The following is a 26990-nucleotide window of genomic DNA, read 5'->3' as shown; positions in this document are numbered from 1 at the left end:
TTTGGCTTTTTAATTAAGACATGTCTGTGAAGTGAGGTAAATGTTTTATACATTTGGCTTTTTAATTAAGTCTTGTCAATCAAGAGAGGTAAATCTTTCCTACGTTTAGCTTTTTAATTAAGATATGTCAGTCTAGTGAGGTAAATTGTTCCTGTAGTTGGCTTTTTAATTAAGACATGTCAGTCAAGTGAGGTAATTTTTTCCTACATTTGGCTTTTTAATTAAAACATGTCTGTCAAGTGAGGTAAATGTTTCCTACATTTGGCTTTTTAAACAAGACATGTCAGTCAAGTGAGGCAAATGTTTCCTACATTCGGCTATTTAATTAAGACTTGTCAGTCATGTGAGGTAAGTGTTTTCTACATCTGGCTAGTTAATTAAAACAGGTCAGTCAAGTGAGGTAAATGTTTCCTACATTTGGCTTTTTTGTTAAGACATGTCAGTCAAGTGAGGTACTTTTTTCTTACATTTGGCTATTTAGTTGAGACATGTCAGTCAAGTGAGGTACATTTTTCCTACATTTTGCTTTTTAATGAAGACATGTCAGTCAAGTGAGGTAATTGTTTCCTACATTTGTCTTTTTTATTAAGACATGTCAGTCTAGTGAGGTCATTTTCTTCTACATCTGACTATTTACTTTAAAGCAGATGTTAGTTAGATAAAATCAGTTTCTCTTACATTTGTTTCCATTTCAGGGATCCATGGATCAATATGAATGCAGCTGTCTAAAGATCTCATCTGCAATGAATGGAGATTCTTCTTTCGAAAATTATCAGGTCTGTTCACATATCTTTTGTCTTGTTATTGTTTCTGTAAACCGAGTGATTTATTTACACATAAGGTAATTGTTTGAATGGACAACCTAGTTCAGATTTTATCTAGTTTGATATGCTTGATGCCACTTAGACTTTGTTAAGTGCCGTGTGAATTTACGGCATATTCCTGCCCCCATTGTGGGTCATCTGTCTATCTACTGTTATTTGTCAGCACACTGGAGCTTCAGTACTAATCGGATTTTCATCAGACTTGGCACATAAATGAGGGTTTTCCATGTTTTCATAATCTTGTTGTAAATAAAGCCACTCATTGTGCCAAACATATTGTATTCTGCATGTGTGCTGTTTAAGTACATGTTGGTCAGAAACTTCATTTTGTGGATGTTGTCAAGGACAACCAACTCTTGACAGAAAATATACTTTATAATGTGTGGGCTTTATAGGTAGGAATCCCAGGGTTTAAATATAATCCGTTCATATGATTGAGTAAGGCGTGCTAAGCCCAGTTGCATCATACAATGATGGCTGAGCATGTAAGCTGAGCTGAGACGTTTGATTTGTATTTTTGGATGACATCACAAAAACAGTTGCAGTATTGATTCAGAAATTCTAACTTCTTCTGAGAATGTCTTTCGAAGTTGGGCATCTGGATCTGGGACAGGGGAAGAAGATTCCTATCCATTACTAACTGAGACTCCAAAAACATTAAGAAAAGTGAAACGGGTATCAAGCAGTGTGTACTGAGGACATAATTATTCCTATCAAATAATGATTTAAAACAAAGATAATGATGTATGTGCCAAGCATAACATGAATAATACACTGAAATCATGATATACACATTTCTGATATAGTACTGCTGAGAAATGAATTATTACAAGTTTAGTATACAAGCCAAGCAGGTCATGCAAGTGTTATTTACAATTACGTCAGCAATGAAAGTTATTTTAGATAATGTTAATAGTATGTCGTTTTTGAGAACTTGATTACACATTCCTTTAAATGGTGATTGTTCTGTTTATGTTGCTCCTTATCAAGCAGTTTCCAATGAAGATGTTAATATAAATGTGCCAAGAAATACATGTTTAAAAAATATTCAAGTTCATTGACATATTTGCTCCAAGTCAACCAGCTGGTAAGCGCCACTATAAACTAAATTATGTCAAACACTATGTTGTCACAATGAAATATCTTTGTGTTGAAACAAATTGTACTACCCATCATTGGTAATGGATGTCTTCTTTTTTGAGCATTTAAATATCTGGCCACAATAGTAAATTGATCAATAATTTTCATCATAAAATGTGTGATGACAACTAGGATGCAGAATATTCAAGAACCAGGAATTAATAATATCGGAAGTAACGAAATTGTTTCCTTATTATTATTTGCAAGTTTAGTCGTTGTTTTGGGTCTGGTCAATATAAACCAGATCAAACTATTGTATGGTTTCTTGTCTATAATCAGTCTGTCCATTAGCACAAAGTTCTTTATCATGTGGTGTTATCTGTACTACTCCAAAAGAGATGGTCGTATTAACATGGGGTTTCAAAAAACAATTCGTTATCTCTTTGGTTAAGACAATCAGTGCTAAACGAATGTACATTATACCAACCATCTTGTTCCCAAATCAAAGTTGTATCAACATGGATTTTGCACCAGAAGACTTTTTATAATGTCTAGTTGGCCCAGAATGGCAATTATGCTAATTTTCTGTCCAGTATGGTACCATGACATCCATCTTAACAACCCTGTTATCAGTTAACTTGAGAAGAGAGACATGTAAAAATGAGGTTTTCACAAGAAGACATTATTTGAAATCTAATTGGTCCTAAATGAAGATGGTGGCACTCGAAAATGCCACTGAAATCTAGTTCCACTGCATGACTATAAAACTGAGTTGGGTTTATATTAAAAGGGTGCTGATCTGTACAATAAGGCTATCATGAAAACCTACTCTTGATTTGAAAGTTTTATGAACATAAAGTGTTTAGCAGAAGACTTTCTGTGTCTGGTTGGTCCTCAATGAAAATGGTGATGCGTTGACAACCAGGAAATCCATGTGTTGTCCATCTTAAAAACCTTAATGCTACTCCTGCCTAATGGATGGCCATATAAACATCGATAATCCAACAATACCAGATATGGTTTCAACACTCAGTACTTGAAGAGAGGAAATGATCTTATAGTGGAATTCTCTGCAACCCTTCTTCAACGGACTCTTGTTTAGTCTCATGTTTGAAAAAGTTAGAAGCAATAAACTAGGCTATGAAGATGAGCCGTATGTCTTCAATGATGCATAGCATGTGCATGGGATGAACAATATCCACAAGCAGTGAGTAATATCCACAAGCAGTGAGCAATATCCACAAGCAGTAAGTAATATCTACATGGGATAATCAATATCCACGTGATGATGTATAGCTTTTGATCGATTTGTTACAACTGTGGGAACTGTACATTTTTAAGAAAGTTATAATCTATTATAAAGGAGTATATCTTGGATGAATTCATTGATAAGCAGCACCTGTGCATATTAATGATATGCACTTGTATCTGATAAGTTGAACTGATTTCTGGTTGTATGTTTGGTAAAATCTGAATCAATACATACTCTATGAATGTGAGAGTCCAATTTCGAATTTTGAAAATATTGGTGGTACAATCTTTTTGGCACACAAAAAGTATCAGGTGATTCACTGATATATTACAATTACATTCACGGCATATGCGCTTGTTTTTATAGCTAAATATTTGAGAATGTGAGACCACTTGTAATTATTTTTCAGATGTTGTATTTGAAAGAGGAAGCCCACTATTAAATTAAACAATATTCGACCAGATAGCAATTGGTAGCTCTCCTGGTGATTAAAGTTAAAACATTGGTACAATCTATTTTCTGTTGTCTTCTGTCCATTAACACTTTTCCCATTGTTACCCATTCCCAATCACGTGGGGGATTGTCATGAAGCTCTACAGATACATTCACCCCATATTATATTTGGCCATAACTCAAAATGGTGTCACTCAAAATGGCGTAGTTCAGAATGGTGTCACTCGGAATGGGGTGATTCAGAATGGTGTCACTCAGAATGGGGTAGTTCAAAATGGTGTCAATCAGAATAGGGTAGTTTAAAATGTTTTTTCTTAGACACCTAAATATATGGTTATAGCTACTTCAATGGAATAAATAGTCAAAAGACATAGTATTCTTGCTGGTCATGAATGAAATGGTTTCAACTTTGCTGGTCATATGGCAACCACATGATTCATAGCAAACTCTTCTTGCTACTACTCCTGATTGGAAGGTCACGTTCAAAGAAGTCTTGACCAGTAGACTTGTGATAATGTTTAATTGGTCGTAATTGAAATCGGTGTTGATCCGATATCCAGACTGATCAATGTGGCATCCATATTAAAATTATTTTCACTGATTCTTCTGAAACACGACATTGTTGACATAAATATTTCTTATGATGTCTAGTTAATGTCACATGAAAATGATCATGTTCTGAACTTCAGCATGGCTGCCAGAGGAGCCCACATAATGATTGTGGCATTTCTACTCATCCAGAATAAAGCATCATTACCTTAGGCTAAACACCACAAGACTCTTAAAAGGCCTGGCTGGACCTAAAAGAAATTGTGCTGATCTGATATCCAGTGATTGCTCCACAGATGCTGGCTTGAAAATCGTATTGCAACTCCTAAATAGTTGGTAATATTAGCAGGGTACTTTACGAAAAAAGATTTATTGTAGTGTCTTGTTGGTCCTAAATGAAAATGCTGATGATCTAGAGTCCAGTTTTCCATCCATAATGGGCATATTCCAAATATAGTTATCATGAATAGATATTGATTGTGGCATCTTGTTGGTCCTAAATGAATACTCTAGAAATTAACATAATCTTCATACTGGGTTTTCACAGTAAACATATTAAAATATTTAGACAACTGATTGGTTCGAACAACAATCGGCCACTTCCACATCCAATATGTCCACGATGCACCCATCTTCAAATTGTATCATTACTCCTTTATAGATGAATGTATCAACATGGGTTTTATACTAAAACTTATAATGATAATTTGGTTATAAGACTTGATATAAATCATTAGGATTACACTTAATAAAACTATTGAGGTCGATAGTGTTAAACTTAATCACATTTACGTGTAATTCTCATTTTTTTTCTTTTAAATACATCATACATGACCGAAAAGATACATGTTTTGTGTAATGTATATTGGGTTAAACTTGACTAAGCTAAACCTACAGAAGTATACTTTTATTCTTACACATGACAAATAACAGATATGGGAGGGTGAGGGTTTGAACCCCAGTCAAGTCATACCAATGACTTATGAAATGGTACTAGCAGCTGCCTCGCTTGGCACTCAGCACTAAGATATTAGTGTTCGGACTGGTCAATCGGGCATCTGAATATTTAAACCGGGCAGTACATGATGCTCCATGACTGCGTCAAGACGCCCCAGTGCTAAATATCACCAAAAACTGCCATGCTGTAGACATCATTGCGATGTTTAAAATTGTTAAAGCTGCATAACAATCCAAGGAACATGAAAACAAACATGCAGTCAGAATTGCAACAGTGAAACAGTTAGCTATTACTATCAATTTCAAGCCCTTCATTTGGAAAATTTGTATATTTGTCTTATATGTTGTAGTGATTCTTTTAAAAGTTACTTGAATGTCCTACAAATCCTACATGTCTGATTTTTCTCTTTTTTTTCCAGTCCATGTTTTACTTTTAATTCCAATCCAGTGTTCTAGTAAAATACTGTTGGTATTTCCTGTCTGCATTTATTAGGACAAACGACAAAGTCTTTGCAATGTAGTCAAACATGCAAGTAGCTGCAGGTGTGTTAATGTGAATTTATCACTGGTTCAGCAAAAGGATGGTTTGATGTAACAATGTAAAAGTGGCCTCACATTTTGATGTTGTATCTGCTGGTACCAACACTGTATCATCAAGGGGAGTTAATAGTTTTTGGTGAAAATTATCCATACAAATGAGGCATTGTCATCCAAAGTATGCTACTTTGTCATGATGTAATTTAAACAGTTCTCATATTGAGGTACAAAACAAAGTTACCTCCCTCTCCAAAGAGCATTATACAACACTAAGTGATATATGGAAAAAGGAAGGAAATAGAATGAACCTAATGCCTAATAATAATTTAAATATACACAAAGAAACAGAAAAATATAATAGATGTACCTGACTGCACCATACAAAAATATCAATTTTCCTTAAGGGGGCGGAGGCCAGTTTTTATGTACAAATTTAATACCGCAATCAGCGACCTAGTATAAAAGATCATAAAAAATCAAATACACAAGTGAGGTCAAAAAGGTCCATATTTGTAGATACCTATATTAAAACAAAGCATACGAATAGTATTCACTTGACCAGAGAAGTCAATGGCAGTTCATAGCAGAAGTTTATGCACCCCAACCCCTATTTTATACGAGCATTTTTCACATCCAAAAACCATTTTTGACAGCATATGGTTCTCACAGTGAAAACGCAAGCTCTTTCCCTGGATGGAAATTTTGAAAAACATTGTCTACTAAATAGTTTGATGCAATTCAGAATAGTTGTCATCCAAGCCGTTTTTGAGATACTCTACTTGCCTTGAACCCATGTGTCTACTGCTATGTGAGGCTAGCTCTTCTTCCTAGCCGACTATTGGTATTTCACTATCAACATACTGCAGAGCAACTATGGAAAGTGTACATGCCTGACATCAATTTCAAGAACAACACAAGCCCAAAACACCTAGTTCACAAATGTATTCATATATATAAATAGTAAACAATAATAGCTGAAAAAGTCACACCATATATAGCCTTCAGTTAAGAAATTTGCCAGGGGCCAATTTACGAAACTGGACCCTGCCACCTAATGTGGCAGTATGGCATCAAGGGGAGATAATAGTTTTTGGTTAGAAGTATCCATAATAATGAGGCATTATGGCGTCAAGGGAAGTAAATAGTTTTTGGTGAGAATTATCCATACTAATGAGACATTATGGCATCAAGTGGAGATAATACTTTTTGGTGAGAATTATCCCACATAGGCCTCTTGCTTACCTCCCATCATTCAAATTATCTAGTGTGATGTAACTATGATATGAAAATGTTGCTCACTCTAGCATCATGTTCCCTGTTCTATTTAGTATTCAGAAATAATCTTTATTAGGGTAGGTGACATGTTAATTTATTTCCTTTTTGTGATGGATGTATTTATATGTCACTGTATGTGCATTTCATTTACTGCAGCAATTAGAATTTTGTATCATGTAAAGTACATAAATCTCTTGTACAAGATATGTACTAATTATTCAATTTACTTCTTGTACAAGATATGTACTAATTAGTCACTTTACTTCTTGTACAGGATGTGTACTAATTATTCAATTTACTTCTTGTACAGGATATCTACTAATTCACTTTACTTCTTGTACAGGATATCTACTGATTCAGTTTACTTCTTGTACAGGGTATGTAATAATTATTCTATTTACTTCTAGTACAGGTTATGTACTGATTATTCAATTTACTTCTTGTACAGGATATCTACTAATTCAGTTTACTTCTTGTACAGGATATCTACTAATTCACTTTACTTCTTGTACAGGATATCTACTAATTCAGTTTACTTCTTGTACAGGGTATGTAATAATTATTCTATTTACTTCTAGTACAGGTTATGTACTAATTATTCAATTTACTTCTTGTACAGAATATCTACTAATTCACTTTACTTCTTGTACAGGATATCTACTAATTCACTTTACTTCTTGTACAGGATATCTACTAATTCAGTTTACTTCTTGTACAGGGTATGTAATAATTATTCTATTTACTTCTAGTACAGGTTATGTACTAATTATTCAATTTACTTCTTGTACAGGATATCTACTGATTCAGTTTACTTCTTGTACAGGGTATGTAATAATTATTCTATTTACTTCTAGTACAGGTTATGTACTGATTATTCAATTTACTTCTTGTACAGGATATCTACTAATTCAGTTTACTTCTTGTACAGGGTATGTAATAATTATTCTAGTTACTTCTAGTACAGGTTATGTACTGATTATTCAATTTACTTCTTGTACAGGATATGTACTAATTCATTATGCAATATTCGTCTTGGTACAGACACATAAAGTTCTTCTAAAAGATACATGCTAATTAATTAATCAATTTACTTCTAGTCATAGACACAGAAATACCTAAAGCTCCAGTACAGGGTATGTACTAATTATTTAATTAACATCTAGTTACAGACAGAGAAATACGACAGATTGAAATTGATTATCGCCACGATGGTGTATGGGAGCAGATATATCAGCTACTCTGTCATTCAAATGAGAAAGGCATCTTAAATAAAACCAGTATAATTGAGGCACTAAAGAGTATAGACAGATATGATCTGGTTACCAGATATAGACAAGAGGAATTTCCTGACAGTTGAAGTAGTTTCTGAGAATACCAGAGGGTGGAAAGAGTTTCTGGATGGTAAGTGCAATATGATTTACAGAATTGTATGTCACACAAAAAAATGTTAATTTTCATACAAGGTTTTCCAGAAATTTCATACTTATTTCAAATTTCCCCACATTACTTAATTCTGATACACTGGAGTAAGGGAAATTTGTTTTCATATGAATTGTCCTGGAGATAGGTCGGTATTATAACCTTTGTAAAAAATGAACTTGTTGAAGCTCAAAGAAAGATTAAATTCAGACAACATTGAGATCTTTGTCACACAACATTCTCAACATCATTGAAACTATCCTTCTAATGTCACCAATGATATATTACACATTTAAAACACTATGTGGTTGTGTATAACATGTCACCAATAATATATTACACATTGAAATCACTATGTGGTTGTGTATAACATGTCACCAATAATATATTGTACATTGAAATCACTATGTGATTGTGTATAACATGTCACCAATAATATATTGTACATTGAAATCACTATGTGATTGTGTATAACATGTCACCAATAATATATTGTACATTGAAAACACTATGTGGTTGTGTATAACATGTCACCAATAATATATTGTACATTGAAATCACTATGTGGTTGTGTATAACATGTCACCAATGATATATTACACATTTAAATCACTATGTGGTTGTGTATAACATGTCACCAACACTATATTGTACATTTAAATCACTATGTGGTTGTGTATAACATGTCACCAATAATATATTACAAATTGAAATCACTATGTGATTGTGTATAACATGTCACCAATAATATATCACACATTGAAATCACCATGTGATTGTGTATAGCATGTCACCAATAATTAAACATTGAAATCACTATGTGTTTGTGTATAACATGTCACCAACAATATATTGCACATTGAAATCACTGTGTGATTGTGTACAACATGTCACCAATACTATATCACAAATTGAAATCACTACGTGGTTGTGTATAACATGTCACCAATAATATATTACATATTGAAATCACTGCGTGGTTGTGTATAACATGTCACCAATAATATAACATTGAAATCACTATGTGATTGTGTATAACATTTCACCAATAACATATTACACATTGAAATCAATATGTGATTGTGTGTAACATGTCACCAATAATATATTACAAATTGAAATCACTTTGTGACTGTGTATAACATGTCACCAATAATATGACATTGAAATCACTATGTGATTGTGTATAACATGTCACCAATAATATATTGCACATTGAAATCACTATGTGGCTGTGTAATATATGTCACCAGTAATATATTGCACATGGGAATCACTATGCAATTGTGTATAACATGTCACCAATAATATATTACACATTGAAATCACTACATGACTGTGTATAACATGTCACCAATAATATATTACAAATTGAAAACATTATGTGATTGTGTATAACATGTCACCAATAATATATTACAAATTGGAAACATTATATGATTGTGTATAACATGTCACCAATAATATATTACAAATTGGAAACATTATATGATTGTGTATAACTTGGACTCCAATAATATATTACAAATTTAAAACATTATGACTGTGTATAAAATGTCACCAATAATATATTACACATTGAAATCACTACATGACTGTGTATAACATGTCACCAATAATATAATATTGAAATCACTATGTGATTGTGTATAACATGTCACCAATAATATATTACACATTGAAATCAGTATGTGATTGTGTATAACATATCAATAATATATTACAAATTGAAAACATTATGTGATTGTGTATAACATGTCACCAATAATATATCACAAATTGAAATCACTATGTGATTGTGTATAACATGTCACCAGTGATATATTGCACATTGAAATCACTGTGATTGTGTATAACATGGACACCAATAATATATTACACATTGAAATCACTATGTGATTGTGTATAACATGTCACCAGTGATATATTGCACATTGAAATCACTGTGATTGTGTATAACATGGACACCAATAATATATTACACATTGAAATCACTATGTGATTGTGTATAACATGGACACCAATAATATATTGCACATTGAAATCACTGTGACTGTGTATAACATGGACACCATACCTTACTATTCTGGTGATGTTTCAATTCTGTATGTCCATACTAAGGACATTAGAGTCAGTGACCTGTATTATGACCTTGGCACCAGTAATAAGAAATAAAGGCCATGTTCCTTCAAGAATGGACTCTGCCATCATATGCTATCAACACTGATTCTGCTAATGGCCTCTTCTGAAGCCTGACTGGATGGCTAATTGGGATCCAATATCATGGATCCCATTTCAGCATCATAACACTAGCTTCAGCATCACAGATCACATGGTGGCCTGAGTGCCAATAGCATACAGTACTTTCAGTAATCAATTTGAGATTATGTGACATATCACTCACAAGTTCAATGGACCTTCCTCATTCAAATGACATGAGGGGAAGAATCAGACTGGCTGAGACGTATGCACATTATATGCCTATATTTCAGCATCCCGAATGCAGCCTAGCTTCACCTACTAATAGCATAATAATCTTGTATGATGTGCTATATTGGTAAGACCTATTTTTGGTATGGCGTTCAGCGGTCTGAACACAGCATCAAGTATTTTGATGGTTTTCATGACTGTTGGTCCATCAGTCTGAGCACAACCTAAACCATTTCATCAGTGTATCCCCAGAAGTGTAAAATTGAGGGTAAAAAATGCCCTTGTTTTCAGAACTGGGGGTCAAATAAAAAATGTTGGGGTCAAAAATATACTGACAATTTTCATCTCACCCAAAAATGTTCAGCTTGAAATAGGATATTGCTATTTGCACAACATATTCTCTCTCTCACTCTAAAAATACAAATGAATCAGCATACACAATTAACAAACAGCTGTATTGTCCATTCAAAGAATACTTTATTAGTTCATTTTTCTTTTAGTTTAACATTCTCTTTTTTTTCTTTTTGTAGTAATATTATAGACCAAAACATATACAAGCCAATAGAAAAAGCCAAATAAATCTTGTAAATAAAATGGCAGTTAATTTACTGCCGGTCATAAAATGTGTATTTTATCGGTTTTATTGTACTCTGTGCAAGAACACATTTATCCAAAAATCAAAAAGGCTAATGATTAATCTTCTTTCTAATAAGTTATGCTTTAACTTTAAGATCTTTGTTTTATTGCAGCAAGTTAAAAACCAACAAAATCTGCAATGACCCCCTAACTTTGTAATCCAAATAACGCATTTGCCTCAACAAGTTTACTGACTTCTTTGTTGTAAAAGAATGTCTTGGGTGATAATGTGTTCTCAAGATATTTTGTGGCAAACAAGGGCAGATTTGTAAAATTCTTAAAGCAAGTCACATGAGGATTACTCTGTTTTGCACTCTGCACAATCACGCGATAAGAAGTCACACTGTTAATCCTAATGGATGTGCCGTACTCCAGTCAATGAAATTATTTTCTCCTTTTTTCATTAAAGTTAGATCCATAGTTACTCTTGTGTTTATTTCACTTTCTTCACTAATGATTGTTAGTCCACGCTGTTTTAATCTGGATGACATCTTAATGAGCTCGATGGAAATTGCTTGAGAGCTCATGAGATATGGTGATGCTACTCTGTCATAACATTGACTATGCTAGTCTGGCTCTCTGTTTCGTATGCTCCTTGTGTTGCACTCCGCTATACAAATAGTTGAGTGCAATGCAGGGTGCATACAAAGCAGGGAACATGTCTATGCCTATGCTTGAAGTATACACGATGCCATCCCTCATCCAAAGCATTGGATATTAAATAAATCCTAATCGCATTATGTGAATCCTTTGCTTCAAAAAAGGTCATGGCAACAAAACGTGTGTGTCAATTTACTCCAGCGTGTGTACCTGATGCACAAATGTGCGTAAATGGAAACACTGATTTCATTGAGAATCACACTGGGGCTCAAGTGGGGGAGCTAATCGATGGAATGGTTCAGGGTGTAATATAGCAGCTAAGAACTCATGTAATAACATATAGGTCAGTTATTATTCAGTGGGAATAGATCCTGACAGTATGCACAATACATGGAAACCAGTTTTGAATGACATAAGTCACACATAAATAAAATGCACTCATCACATTGTAAAAGTTGGATAGTTAACGTTCTTGTCATGACATAAGTAACAATGGTAAAGGTTTTATAGCTGTTGTTAATTATTTTTATCATGCATCTAGGTTCGTCGGCTTGACATTATCGGTTATTAAACTAAATTTGATTGGCATATTGGGCCTGGGAACAAGCACAGACCTGCCAACTCTTATGATTTTGCAATAAGTCTTACGGAAATCACCCTTAAAATACGGACTTACAGTATATTAGCAAAAACTACAGAAAAATTATTGTTGCAGAACAATCCGGATAATTTATTCATCCGTGTTTTATTTGGATCTGGGTTTCATCTTAGGATTAGTAGAATTAGTCAGGGAACCATACTAACTTTAAAAAAAGAACCCCAGATGCTTTAAACTGCACCTATTTGTTGATCTGAAGAATCTGCATGATTAAACTGTTGATTATAGAATTATTAAAAATGGCATCCAGAAACAGAGGCATGTTTATGGGGAAAATAAGCTTCCAGAAAAGTGTTACTAATCAACACAGAATAATAAAAAAGAATATTCAGATTCTTGTGAATAAAACCTGGAAAGAAAACAATTACGAAAATTGGACATCACGTGTCGATTTGAGTATGTCTCATGTAGGGAGATATGATTATCATCGTCATGTGATATGGAAAAGAATTTCCAAAATGTCAAGTTGAGAGATAGCAACAAGCCATTGAGCTGCATAGAGTTTGGAACTAGAGTTTTGCAACTGTACTAGTGGTAAGTAAAGTCCACGAGTACATTACAAACATTTCAGTTGAACATAATGTTTATCATCGATGGGTCGATCTTTTAATTACGTTTCCAGCTTTGCAGTAGCAGGTATTGATATTTTGTTACGCCGTCCTGAAAACTGGTCAATCTTACAGAACATAATCAACTGCCTTACTGAAACGGACTTGGCACGTCTGCAAGCAATATGTGGTAATTCCAACGTTACATCATGTGTCCTTGGCAAGGCAATTTACTCGTATTTCCCATCATGTCCCATCACCTCATATATCATTGGCAAGGCAATTTACTCTTATTTCCCATCATGTCCGATCGCATCATGTATCATTATCAAGGCAGTTTTCTCTTATTTCCCATCATGTCCGATCACATAATGTATCATTAGCAAGGTGGTTTTCTCTTATTTCTCATCATGTCCGATCATATCATGTATCATTAGCAAGGCAGTTTTCTCTTATTTCTCATCATGTCCGATCACATAATGTATCATTAGCAAGGTGGTTTTCTCTTATTTCTCATCATGTCCGATCACATCATGTATCATTAGCAAGGCAGTTTTCTCTTATTTCTCATCATGTCCGATCACCTCATGTATCATTAGCAATGCAATTTACTCTTATTTTCCATCATGTCCCACCACATCATATGTCCTTGGCAAGGCAATTTATTCTTATTGCCCATCATTTCCTAACATCATGTGTCATTGACAATGCAGTTTTCTCTTATTTCCCATGCCACATCACATCATGTGTCCTTGGCAAGGGAATTTACACTTATTTCCCATCATGTCCCATGACATTATGTGTCCTTGGAAAATCAGTTTATTCGTATTGTCCATCATGTCTCATCACATTATATGTCCTTATCAAGGCAGTTTACTCTTATTGCCCATCATGTCCCATCGCATCATGTGTCCTTGGCAAGGCAGTATACTCATATTTCCCATCCTGTCCACTCATATCTTGTGTCCTTGGCAAGGAAATTCATTCTTATTGCCAAACCTATCCAGTCATATCAAAGACCTAGATTCATGTCTTTATTACTAATCCTATCCATTCATATTATGTGCCTCTGGCAAGGAAATCTGCTCTTATTACCTTTCCAGTCCAATCATGGCATGTGCACTTTGACAAGGCAAATCACTCTTATTACCCATCCTGTCCAATCATATAATGTGTCCATGGGCAAGGCAATTTACATGTATTGCCTGTCCTGTCCAGTCCAGTCATGTGTTCTTTGGCAAAGCATATCATGCCTATTACCCATCCTGTCCAGTCACATTATGTGTCCATTGGGAAACCCAGTCTGCTCTTATCTGTCCTCTCCAGTCATGTTGTATGTACTTGGGCACGGTCATTCATTCTTGTTGCCCATCTAATCCAGTCACATCATAAGTCCTCAGATAATGCATTTTACTCATATTGCCCATCCTGTCCAGTCATATATTATATCCTTTGGAAAGGGAATTCACTAATGTTGCCTGTCCAGTCCAGTCCTATAACATGTCCTTGGGCAAGGCAGTTCTCTCTTAATACCCATCCAGTCCAGTCATATCATGTGTCTTTGATCAAGATAGTTCACTCTTATCGCCCGTGAAGTCATAGAAAGGAATTCACTTATATTGCCCATCCTGCCTTAGACCACAGTACAATCGGTACACTGATCCATCCAGATTAATCATGCAATGATCTCTGGAGAGTATATTTATTAGAACATGATAAGATAGGTATTTAGTGATCCATGTGCAATAAATATGCCATGTTCTCTGGAAAGTATGTGTACTAGTCCATGATAACATAGGTATGTAATGATCTGTGCAGATTAATTATGCCGTGTTCTCTGGAAAGTATGTATACTAGACCATGATAACATAGGCATGAAATGATATGTGCAGATTAATTATGCCATGCTCTCTGGAAAGTATGGGGGCCCCGAGTGGCCGAGTGGTCTAAAGCGCTCTCCGTTACGGATCATTGCCATCTCACCTCTGTCTGCGTGGGTTCGAGTCTCGGATTCAGCTAATATGGGTATGTGAGAAAGCTTGCCAGTAGCTTCTCGTGGGTCGGTGGTTCTTTCTGGGGTTTTCCTGGGTTCTTCCTCCACCATTAATACTTGCTGCCATGTATAGCCTATCATGTGCTGAAAAATGGCATTAAACCTTACAACAACTGGAAAGTATGTGTACTAGACCATGATAACATATGTATAATGGGCATGATATAAAGTTTGGGAGATTATATAGTGTCATCTTTCTTGTAATAGTACGTTGGCCAGCATTTTAAAATGGTCAAATGTTTGGGTATTTAAATCAGGCAAGCAGTATTGGACTCATTATCTCTTCTTGTCAAACTGTCAATTAGCAAAATAATAACAGAGAAAAATATTAGTTCTAAAAACTATTAAAGTAAAATACATGTGTATATATATATATATTGAAGTTGTCCATGTATCTAAATAAAGAAACTTCATTATGCTTCTTTCTTTCTAATTAGGTTTTCATGCAATCATCAAAAGTGATGTACACATTAAAAAAGGGTTTAAATAAAAAAGTTGTTCAACATATACACATGTAACAAAGTGTTTTGCATACAGAATATCGTCCTAGGAAGTACTGTTTTGGATGGTCAGGAATGAACAGGAATGAAAAGATTGAAGTTAATTAATGGCTTTGATTCTATAGTCACTTCTTATGTCGTCTACAGTTTGTATTCGGGCTTTTTATTTCATTCACACAAAACAAAACTGGAAAAGTTAAAGTTCTACTATTTCATATCTAAATGTATATTTGTAAACATTTCTTCTAATAACGTCTTTAATTTACATGTTATATTGATACTGTTTGTAATTGACATTATCTGTTGATATTGTCTTGACATTTTATATAAATATTGTCTTTAGTTGACATTTTATATTGATATTGTTTAATTGACATCATCAGTTGATATTGCCCTGACATTTTCTATTGATTTTGTCTTTGGCCTAGTGGTTGGAGCATCCGCTTGGGATGCGGTAGGTCACGGGTTCGAACCCTAGCCAGGTTATTCCAAAGACTTATAAAAATGGAACTAATAGCTGCCCTGCTTGGTGTTCAGCATTAAGAGGTTAGTGTTAGGACTGGTCGGCCTGGTGTCAGGATAATGTGACTGGGTGGGACATCGTGCCACAATTCTGCAGCATGATGCCCCAGTGCTAGACATCACTATAAACTGCCACACTGCAGACATCGTAGCGATATGACTGAATTTTTTTAAAAGCTACGTTAAAAATGCTAATCACACACACACACTGTGAGTTTGTCTGCATTTTGATATTTTGTCTTATTGAGATATCTTTTCATGATATAGTGCCATAAATGGAGAGGTAATGCTGGTAGGAAAATATCAGTGTTCATTATATTAATGTATAATTAAGTAGAAATATGCCTTATAATGGCATTAAAATTATGTGTGAATGTCTGCATGTATCTAGCTGATTTATTTTAAATGTTACCCTTATTACCTTACAGGGCTAAAGAACACTCACCACCCAGGACCACATCAACTATTCGTGGTGCCTCCCTAATGGAAATTCTGCTGCAACAGTTTTCACTTGGGTATGCGTGCATTTGCCAGGCAATTCACGCTGCACAATCCTGTTTTACTGAATAATGATCACTGTAAGTTAGCCTTCCAAAGAATTCCAATTAACCATAAGGAGCCTGAACAAGAATCATTGTAGTTTGATGTTCCAACACAATCAGATTTAGCCAGCAAAATGCAGAACAAGAATCAATGTAATTTAATGTTCCACACAATGCTGTTTAAAAGAATCAATGTAATTTAATGTTCCACACAATGCGGTTTAACCATCTGAGAAAATGATCAGTGTAAGTTATTATTCCAAAATCCTTATGTGCAGGATAAAGGAAGAGTGGATGGAGCATTTTGACACTTTGTTATATATTTTGATTTGAGATATCAACTCCATTCCTACTTCGGCAATAGGATGAGGAAACCCTACAACAGCTCATCAGAATGAGGGATGACATGCTAAAACTAGCGTGGGACAAATTAATTTATACTGAAATTGCACAAGTTGTCATTATATCAAGGGGAAAAGTAGCCATCCAGACTTCAAGGACTATTGAGAACAGACTTAGTATGTGTACTGTGACACTGAAAATACAGTTAGGAAATGTGGCCTCATGGAAGAGTTAGAGTAATACAGGAATCAGGCCTTACTTCATTAATGCTTTCTCAACATCAAAAGGGTAACAATTGACAATTTTCGGCTGTGTCTATCAAACGTTAATTAAACATACTTAAGCAATTATAGACAAAATATCTGCTATTTACTGTCTGAAGTATTAATGCTGGAGACATCAGAGCCATTTTACACAGGAGTCTCACTGTCTGATTCATTAAACTCATCCCTACACATTTGTCTCACTGTAAGAGAGATGAAAAAAGTCATTATACACAGACGTCGGTCAGAAAAATGAAAGACATTCTGCCCAGAAGCATCACCATCATAGAGATGAAAATTCATCCTACACAGACATCTCACTGTCAGAGAGAGTCATCTTAGAGAGAAGCCTTATTGTCAGATAGATGAAAGTCATCCTACACAGAAGCATCAGTATCACAAAGATGAATGTCATCCTAGTCCAAAATCTCACTGCCAGAAAGACAAACTCCATCCTACACAACAACCTTACTGTTAAAGATATGAGATATGTTACAGATGGAATTCGTCTTAAACAGAAGTCTCACTATCAGATATTAACATCACCACGCACAAAAGTATCACTGCATAGAAATGAAATAATTCCTTCACAGATTCCTCACTGTCAGAGATGAAATTCATCCTACACAGCAACCTTACTGTTAAAGATAAGAATATCATCAGACACAAGAGTTTCACTGCCAAAGAGAGAAAATCATCTTACAGAGAGATCAGTCAGAGAGAGATGGAAGTTATCTTGAAAAAAAACATCACTCTCATGGAAATGAAATAATTCCTACAGAGATTTCTCACTATCAGAGAGCTGAAAGTCATCCTTCACAGATGCCTCACTGTCAGAAATGAAAGTCATCCTAAACACACGCATTATGATCTGAGTGAGGAAGGTCATCCAACACATTTCTCACTGTCAGAGAAATGAAACCTTGCTGTTGGAACAATGAAAGTGATACTATTCAAATGCCTTACTGCTAGAGATTAAAGTCATTACATAGAAACTTCACTGTCAGGAGATGAAAGTCATCCTACACAGAATCATCCCTGTCAGAATGAAATTCACCATATACAGAAAACTCACTCTCAGGTATATGAAAATCATCCTACACAGATTTATCCCTGTCAGAGAATGCAGTCATCCAGCAGAGATTCCTTACTGTCAGAAAGATGGAAGTCATCCTACACAAAAGTCTCAGTGTCAAAGACAAGAAAGGACTCCTATAAACAGATTCCTTACTGTCAGATCCTACACAGATTCCTTACTGTCAGAGAGATGGAAGTTATCATTCACAGAATCCTGCCAGAGACAAAACACATCCAGTGAAGATGCCTAACTGTCAGAGATGAAATTCACCCTACACAGAAACCTCCCTGTAAGATAGATGGAAGTGATCCTACACAAAAGTCTCATTGTCACAAAATTGAAAGGATTTCTGAACAGAATCCTCAGAGAATTGAAAGTCATCCTTAACAGAACCCTCACTGTCATATATTTTAACATTCATCCTTCACACACTGTCAGACAATACAATTCATCTGAAGTCTCGCTGTCAGTGAAGAACATTATTATCCTACACAGATGCCTGACTGTCAGATATTGAAGTCATTCTACACAGGAGTTTAATTATCAGAAAGATTAAAGTCTTGCATAGAAGTCATAGTGTCAGATAATTGAATGTCATCCAGCACTGTAGGACATTAAAGTTACCCTACAGAGAAGCATTACAGTCCAACAGAGGATATCAATTTTATACACAAGTCTCACTCCAGGGAGAGAAAGTCATGTTACAGTAAAGTCTCACTGTTAGAGAGATTAATGTTATCCTACATGGAGCCTCACTGTCAGAATAAAGAACGCCATCATACTCCACAGCCTCGCAGTCAGAATGATGAAAGTCATCTTAAACAGAAGTTTCATTGTCAGAGAAATGAAAATCATCCTACAAAGGTGCCTCAATCAGGGAAGGAAGATTATCCTATACATAAGCAGCACTGTCATAAAGATGAAATTCGAGTTACTCAGAAGCCGCTCTGTCAGGAAGATGAAAGTCACCCCAGACAGGAACCTCACTGTCAGAGAGATGAAAATCATCCTACACAGGAACCTCACTGTCAGAGAGATGAAAGTCACCCCAGACAGGAACCTCACTGTTAGAGAGATGAAAATCATCCTACACAGGAACCTCACTGTCAGAGAGATGAAAGTCACCTAAACAGAAACCTCATTGTGCGAGAGATGAGAATCATCCTACACAGACACCTTACTGTCCAAGAGATGGAAGTCATCATAAACAGATGTCTCCCTGTCTGATAGATGGAAGTCTTCTTACATAGATGTCTCACTGATAGATAGACAATCTTCACCCTACACAGTCACAGTCAGAGATGAATATCAACCTGCAAAGAATATTATCAAAGACATGAAAGTCATCCTTCACCTAAATATTAGTCAGAGAGATGCAAGTCAGCCTACATGGTAGTGTCACTATCAGATTGGTGGAAGTAACCCTACAAATTAGTTTCTCTGTCAGAGAGATGAAAGTCATCCTACACAGCAGTGTTACTGCCAGAGAGATGAAAGTCATCATGCAATGCAGTGTCACTGTTAGACGAGCATCATCCTACACAGCAGTGTACCATGCTTTCAGAGAGAGGATGGTATCCTAGAAAATAGCCATGCTTTCAGAGAGGATGGTGCCTTAAGAAATATCCATACTGTCAGAGAGATGTTGGCATCCTACAAAATACCCATGCTCTCAGAGAGATGATAGTATCTTACAAAATACACATACTATCCTAGAAATTAACCACCAGGGAGATGTGAGAGAGTTGAAAGTCATCTTAAACAGAAATCTTTTAGAAAACTGAATGTTATCCTACCAGAAGCATCATTGTCAGAGACATGAAATTCATCCTACAAAGAAGTTTCACTGTCAGAGATGACAGAGAGAAGAAGTCATCTTACAAAGAAGTCTTACTTTCAGAGAGACAAAATTAATCATACACAGAAACCTCACTATCGGAGATCAGAGTCTTCTTACACAGATATCTCAAGGCAAGATAAATATCAATCAACACATTTGCCTCATAGAAATTAAAGAATTCCAGCAGAGATTCCAATGAAAGAAAACTGAAACTTGTCAGATAGCTAGAAGTCATACTACACATAAGTCTCAGTGTTAAAGAAATGAAAGGATTCCTACACAGATTCCTCACTTCAGACAGGTGAAAGTTGTCCACTACAGAATCCGCATTGTCAGAGAGACAAAACTCATTCAACACAGATGCCTTACTGTTGGAGAGATGAAATACAACATATACAGAAATCTCAGAGAGATGAAATTCACACTACATAGAAACATTACTTTCAGCGAAATGAAATTAAAACTACATAGACCCCTTACTGTCAAAGAGATAAAATTCACACTACATAGAAATCTTACAATCAAGGGAGGAAGATTATCGTACACATAATCAACACTGTCCTAGAGACGCAATTCATCCTGCACAGATGCATTTCAGTGTCAAGATGAAAGTCTCCTTACACAGAAACCACACTGTCAGAGAAATAGGCACATGCTGCACAGATGCCTCACTGTCACAGATTAAAGTTATGCAGAGACATCGTAGAGAGATGAAAGACATCATACACATAATTCTTTACGTCAGATAGTGGAAAGTATTTCTAGAACAAGATTCACTGTCATGATAATCATACAAAGAATAATCGTTGTCAGGGAAATACAAGAATTTCCACAAAGATTCCCCTCTGTTGATGTTATGGAAGTCATTCTAACCAGAAGTATCACAGATAGTGAGATGAAAGACATTCAATAGCTAAACCTCACCTACACAGATGCCTTACAGTAATAGATTTGTCATCTGTTGCAGAACATCACCAATAGATAAAAGTCATCATGCACGGAATTCTTCTTGTTAGTACCCATGCTATCAGAGAGATGATGGTATCCTACAAAATACCGATACTGCCAGAGAGATGATGGTATCCTACAAAGAACACATGCTGTCAGAGAGATAATAGTAACCTACAAAATACCAATGCTGTCAGAGTGATGATGGTATCTTACAAAATACCCATGCTGTCAGAGAGATGAAGGTATTCTACAAAGTACCCATGGTGTCAGAGGGATGATGGTATCCTTCAATGTACCCATGCTGTCAGACAGAGTAGGATGGTATCCTACAAAGTATCCATGTTGTCAGAGGAATGACAGTATCTTACAAAGTACCCATGCTGTCAGAGGGATGATGGTATCCTACAAAGTACCCATGCTGTCAGAGGGATGATGGTATTCGACAAAGTACCAATGCTGTCAGAGAGATGATGCTATCCTACAATGTACCCATGCTGTCAGACAGAGTAGGATGGTATCCTACAAAGTATCCATGTTGTCAGAGGAATGACAGTATCCTACAAAGTACCCATGCTGCCAGAGGGATGATGGTATCCAACAGAATACCCATGCTGTCAGAGAGATGATGGTATCCTACAAAGTATCCATGCTGCCAGAGGGATGATGGTGTCCTACAAGTACTCATGCTGTCAGAGAGATAATGGTAACCTACAAAGTACCTAGACTGTCAGAGAGATGATGGCATCCTACAAAATGTCCATGCATTCAGAGGGATGATGACATGCTACAAAATAGCCATGCTGTCAGAGAAATGATGGTATCCTACAAAGTAACCATGCTGTCAGAAGGATGATGGTAACCTACAAAATACCCATGCTGTCAGGGGGATGATGGTACCCTACAAAGTACCCATGCTGTCAGAGATAAGATGTACCCTAAAAAGTACCAATGCTATCAGAGAGATGATGGCATGCTACAGTACCCATGCTGTCAGAGAGATGATAATATCCTACAAAGTACCCATGTTGTCAGAGATGATGGTAACTGCCAAAGTACCCATGCTGTCAGAGAGATGATGGTGTCCTACAAGACACCCATGCTGTCAGAGAGATGATGGTAACCTACAAAGTACCCTTTCTGTCAGAGACATGATGGTATTATACAAAGTACCGATGCTATCTGAGGGATAATGGTAACCTACAAAGTACCTATGCTGTCAAAGAGATGATGGTATTATACAAAGTACCCATGCTGTCAGAGAGATGATTGTAACCTACAAAGTACTCATGCTGTCAGAAAGATGATTGTAACCTACAAAGTACTCATGCTGTCAGAGAGATGATGGTATTATACAAAGTACCCATGCTGTCAGAGGGATGATGGTAACCTATAAAGTACCCATGCTGTCATAGAGATGATGGTAATCTACAAAGTACACATGCTGTCAGGGAGATGTTGGTAACCTACAATGTACCCATTCTGTCAGAGAGATGATGGTACCCTACAAAATACTCTTGATGTCAGAGAGATAATGGTAACCTACAAAGAACTTATGCTGTCCTACAATGTACCCTTGGTGTTAGAGAGATGATGGTATCCTACATTATACCCATGCTGTCAGAGAGATGGTGGTACCCTACAAAGTACTCATGCTGTCAGTGAGATGATGGTAACCTACACAGCACTTATGCTGTCCTACAAAGTATGCATGTTGTCAGATTTTGGTATCCTACGAAGAAACCATTCCGTCAGATATATGATAACCTACACAGTACTTATGCTATCCTACAAAAGTGCCATGCTGTCAGATATTGGTATTCTACGAAGAACCCATGCTGTCTGAGAGATGGCGGTGACCTTCAAAGTAACTATACTGTCCTACGAATTACCTACGCTGCCAAAGAGACGATGGTAATCTACAGTGCCCCTATGCTGTCAGACTATGTTATCCTAAAAAGTATCCATGCTGTCGGAGAGATGATGCTAATCTACAAGTACATATGATGTCCTACAAAACATGATGCTGGTATATTATGGTATTATACAAAGTACCTCTGCTGTCAGAGAGGTGATGGTAATCTACAAAATACCATGTTGTCGATTATTATATCTGACAAAGTAACATACTGTCTGAGAGATGGTTGCAACCTGCAATGTGCATATGATGTCCTGTAATGTACCATGCTGTCAGAGAGATGATGGTAACCTATACATTTCCCATGCTGTCAGAGAGATGATGGTAACCTACAAAGTTCCCATGCTGACAGAGACAGCATGGTAACCTACAAAGTACCCATGCTGTCAGAGAGATGATGGTAAACTATAAATTTCCCATGCTGTGAGAGAGATGATGGTAACCTACAAAGTACCTATGCTGTCAGATTATGGTATCCTACAAAGTACTCATGCTGTCAGAGAGATAATGATATCCTATGAAGTAGCTATACTGTCAGAGAGACGGAGGTACCCTACAAAAGAAGCATCCTGTCAGGGAGATGAAGGTAGCCTACAAAGTACCCATTATATCAGCGAGATGATGGTAACCTATAAAATGCCAGTGCTCTCCTAAAAAGTATCATGCTGTAATATTATGACATCTTACATAGTACCCATGCAGTCAAGGAGAGACAACCTACAAAGTACCCATGCCGTCAGAGAGAGATAACCTACAAAGTACCCATGCTGTCAGAAAAAGATAACCTGCAAAGTACCCATGCTCTCAGAGACATGATATTATTCTACAAAATACACATCCTGTCAAAGAGATGATGGAATCCTACAAAGTACATATGGATTCCTTCAAAGTACATGCGGTGTCAGAGGGATGATGGTAACCTACAAAGTACCCATGCTGTCAGAGATGATGGTATCCTACCCATGCTGTCAGAGATTATGCTATCATAGAAAGTACCCATATTGTCAGAGGGATTATGTTAACCTACCAAGTACCTATGTTGTACTATTATGGTATTCTACAAAGTACCTATTCTGTCATAGATATGTACCCTACAAAGTACCCATGCCGTCAGAGGGATGATGGTAACCTACCAAGTACCCATGTTGTCAGGAAGATGATGGTAACCTACCAAGTACCATGTTGTGAGAGAGATGATGGTATCCTACAAAGTACCCATATTGTCAGAGGGATTATGTTAACCTACAAAGTACCTATGTTGTCCTATTATGGTATTCTACAAAGTACCTATGCTGTCATAGATATGTACCCTACAAAGTACCCATGCTGTCAGAGGGATGATGGTACCCTACAAAGTACCCATGCTGTCAGATAGATGATGGTAACCTACCAAGTACCCATGTTGTCAGAGAGATGATGGTAACCTACCAAGTACCATGTTGTCAGAGAGATGATGGTAACCTACACAGTACCAATGCTGTCAGAGAGATGATGGTAACCTACCAAGTACCCATGCTGTCAGATAGATGATGGTAACCTACCAAGTACCTATGCTGTCAGTGAGATGATGGTAACCTACACAGTACCCATGCTGTCAGAGAGATGATGGTAACCTACCAAGTACCCATGCTGTCAGAGAGATGATGGTAACCTACCAAGTACCTATACTATCAGTGAGATGATGGTAACCTACCAAGTACCCACGTTGTCAGAGAGATGTTGGTAACCTACACAGTACCCATGTTGTCAGAGAGATGATGGTAACCTACAAGGGTATCCATAGTCGTAAAAAATTATATTCTACTTAAATTCGTTAGGGGTGTCATAAATTGTTGTATTATGGCTTTGACTGAATTCTTTGCTTTATTTTCCTAAAACCCATTGTGGATTTTGTTCATACTTTGGATGAATCATTATGAAGCAAGGGCAGTTCATTTTATTCCATGCAGTGTGATGTATGATCCAAGTCATAGTCATAACAAATTCATTCTTGGGTCAAGGTAAGTCAGAAAATTTGTTTTAAGATTGTTCTGTAAGTGTTGTCATTTGCATCTATTTCCTTAACGTCTTGCTGGATTTATAATTTTTTTCATATTGGGTGAGTCGTTATAAATCTAAGACAGTTCATTCTGCAATATGATCACAACACACTTGCACAGCCTTTGATCTTGGAGGTCAAGGTCACATACTTTCCAGCATTATTTTGATCATGTGTTCTACGTGCAGGCACTGCTGTTTTTGTTAATATCTATATATTTGTAAAAATGCATGATAAAATATGTAAAATAGTTCTGTCTTAGCTTTCTATAGATCTTTGTAAAGAACACTTTTGTCTATGTTATACTTTTTCCTACATTATACTGTTTTTGTCTATACTTCCCTTTTTCTAGTCTTTGTTACACTTTTGGCTGTATTCCAAGATACAGAGATATATTTTGTTGTGGGAAATAATTAAATTATATCTGAGAAATCAGACAGGACATAATTTACGATTTAAAAAAATTGTTAATTGTTTTCAGGTGACTTCAAATTAGATATCAGACCATTAAGAGGAAAGCCATGCTACCAAGAAACCAGGTACAAGTGGGTGGAAACAATATCTTTTGTTCTGACCAGGTGAAACACTTTAATGTTGCAAGTATCATATGAGTTGTGGTAAATATTACTTTTTCAGTTGCCATTCATTTGTATATAACTTTATAATTAAGTTCATCACGGTTAAATTTCTTGAGTTTATACTCAAATTGTTGTAAGTGACAGAACTCTTCAGCTAGTTTAGTTACAATTGCTCTATCGATTATTTGAGTGGTTGCATAAGACATTTGGTTCATAAATTTTAAATGAGATGAAAGGTTTCATTTCCATGACATGATTTAAGAGTTCAGTTTTACCATTGTAAATGATGTGATGTCAGAGTTGTTTTCTACCATTGTACATGACATGATTTAAGAGTTCATTTTTACCATTGTACATGACATGATGTAAGAGTTGTTTTCTACCATTGTACATGACATGATGTAAGAGTTGTTTTCTACCATTGTACATGACATGACTCAATAGTTCATTTTTACCATTGTACATGACATGAAATTCTAACCTGTATCTAATTATTCTAAGAAATGATATTGATAAATATAATTAATCACAGAAATGTCTACTATATTTATTAAACAATATGTTATTATCTGGTTCGATAGGATTTTAGTATTTTCTAAGTAACCCAGTTTTCATATTTTTATTGGCCCAGTTTTTGGACGTTGTGAAAATCAATCAAGTGTTTATAGTTTTCATATTAGTATCCAATACAAATCTCCTCTTAGTGGATTGCACCCTGACAATATAACCAATATTATCCATTTACCATATTTATTTTAAATGTAATTGCTTCATAATATTTATAATACAAATCTCCTCTTAGTGGATTGTACCCTGACAATATAACCAATATTATCCATTTACCATATTTATTTTAAATGTAATTGCTTCATAATATTTATAATACAAATCTCCTCTTAGTGGATTGTACCCTGACAATATAACCAATATTATCCATTTACCATATTTATTTTAAATGTAATTGCTTCATAATATGTATGATACAAATATCTCTCATGTTTAAGCACACGTGCAATTGTGATGTAGTGTAAAAGCCATGTTTCATGAAGCTTGTAATATTGAAATGAATTAAAATCAGTATTGCATTATGTGAATGAAATTGATTATGTAAATAAGACAAAAAGAGAACCTAATAAAAGCATAAACATAA

At 35.7% G+C, this 26990-nt stretch overlaps 2 long non-coding RNA genes across 2 annotated transcripts in view; both read left to right on the top strand.

Moving 5' to 3' along the window:
- Positions 1–26990, top strand: part of LOC149791125 (uncharacterized) — a 422332-nt gene that overhangs the window by 138871 nt on the left and 256471 nt on the right. The gene's annotated exons all lie outside the window — the stretch shown is intronic.
- LOC149791127 (uncharacterized) lies at positions 556–26990 on the top strand. The gene is made up of 4 exons (XR_016423929.1): positions 556–776; positions 8091–8328; positions 16722–16871; positions 25744–26990. It is a non-coding gene; the product is annotated as an uncharacterized LOC149791127 (long non-coding RNA).

This window comes from Sinohyriopsis cumingii, chromosome 10, assembly GCF_028554795.1.
Source record: "Sinohyriopsis cumingii isolate HCF-2022 chromosome 10, ASM2855479v2, whole genome shotgun sequence".
Lineage (NCBI taxonomy): Eukaryota > Metazoa > Mollusca > Bivalvia > Unionida > Unionidae > Sinohyriopsis > Sinohyriopsis cumingii.
This window is presented reverse-complemented; position numbering and strand designations above follow the sequence as displayed.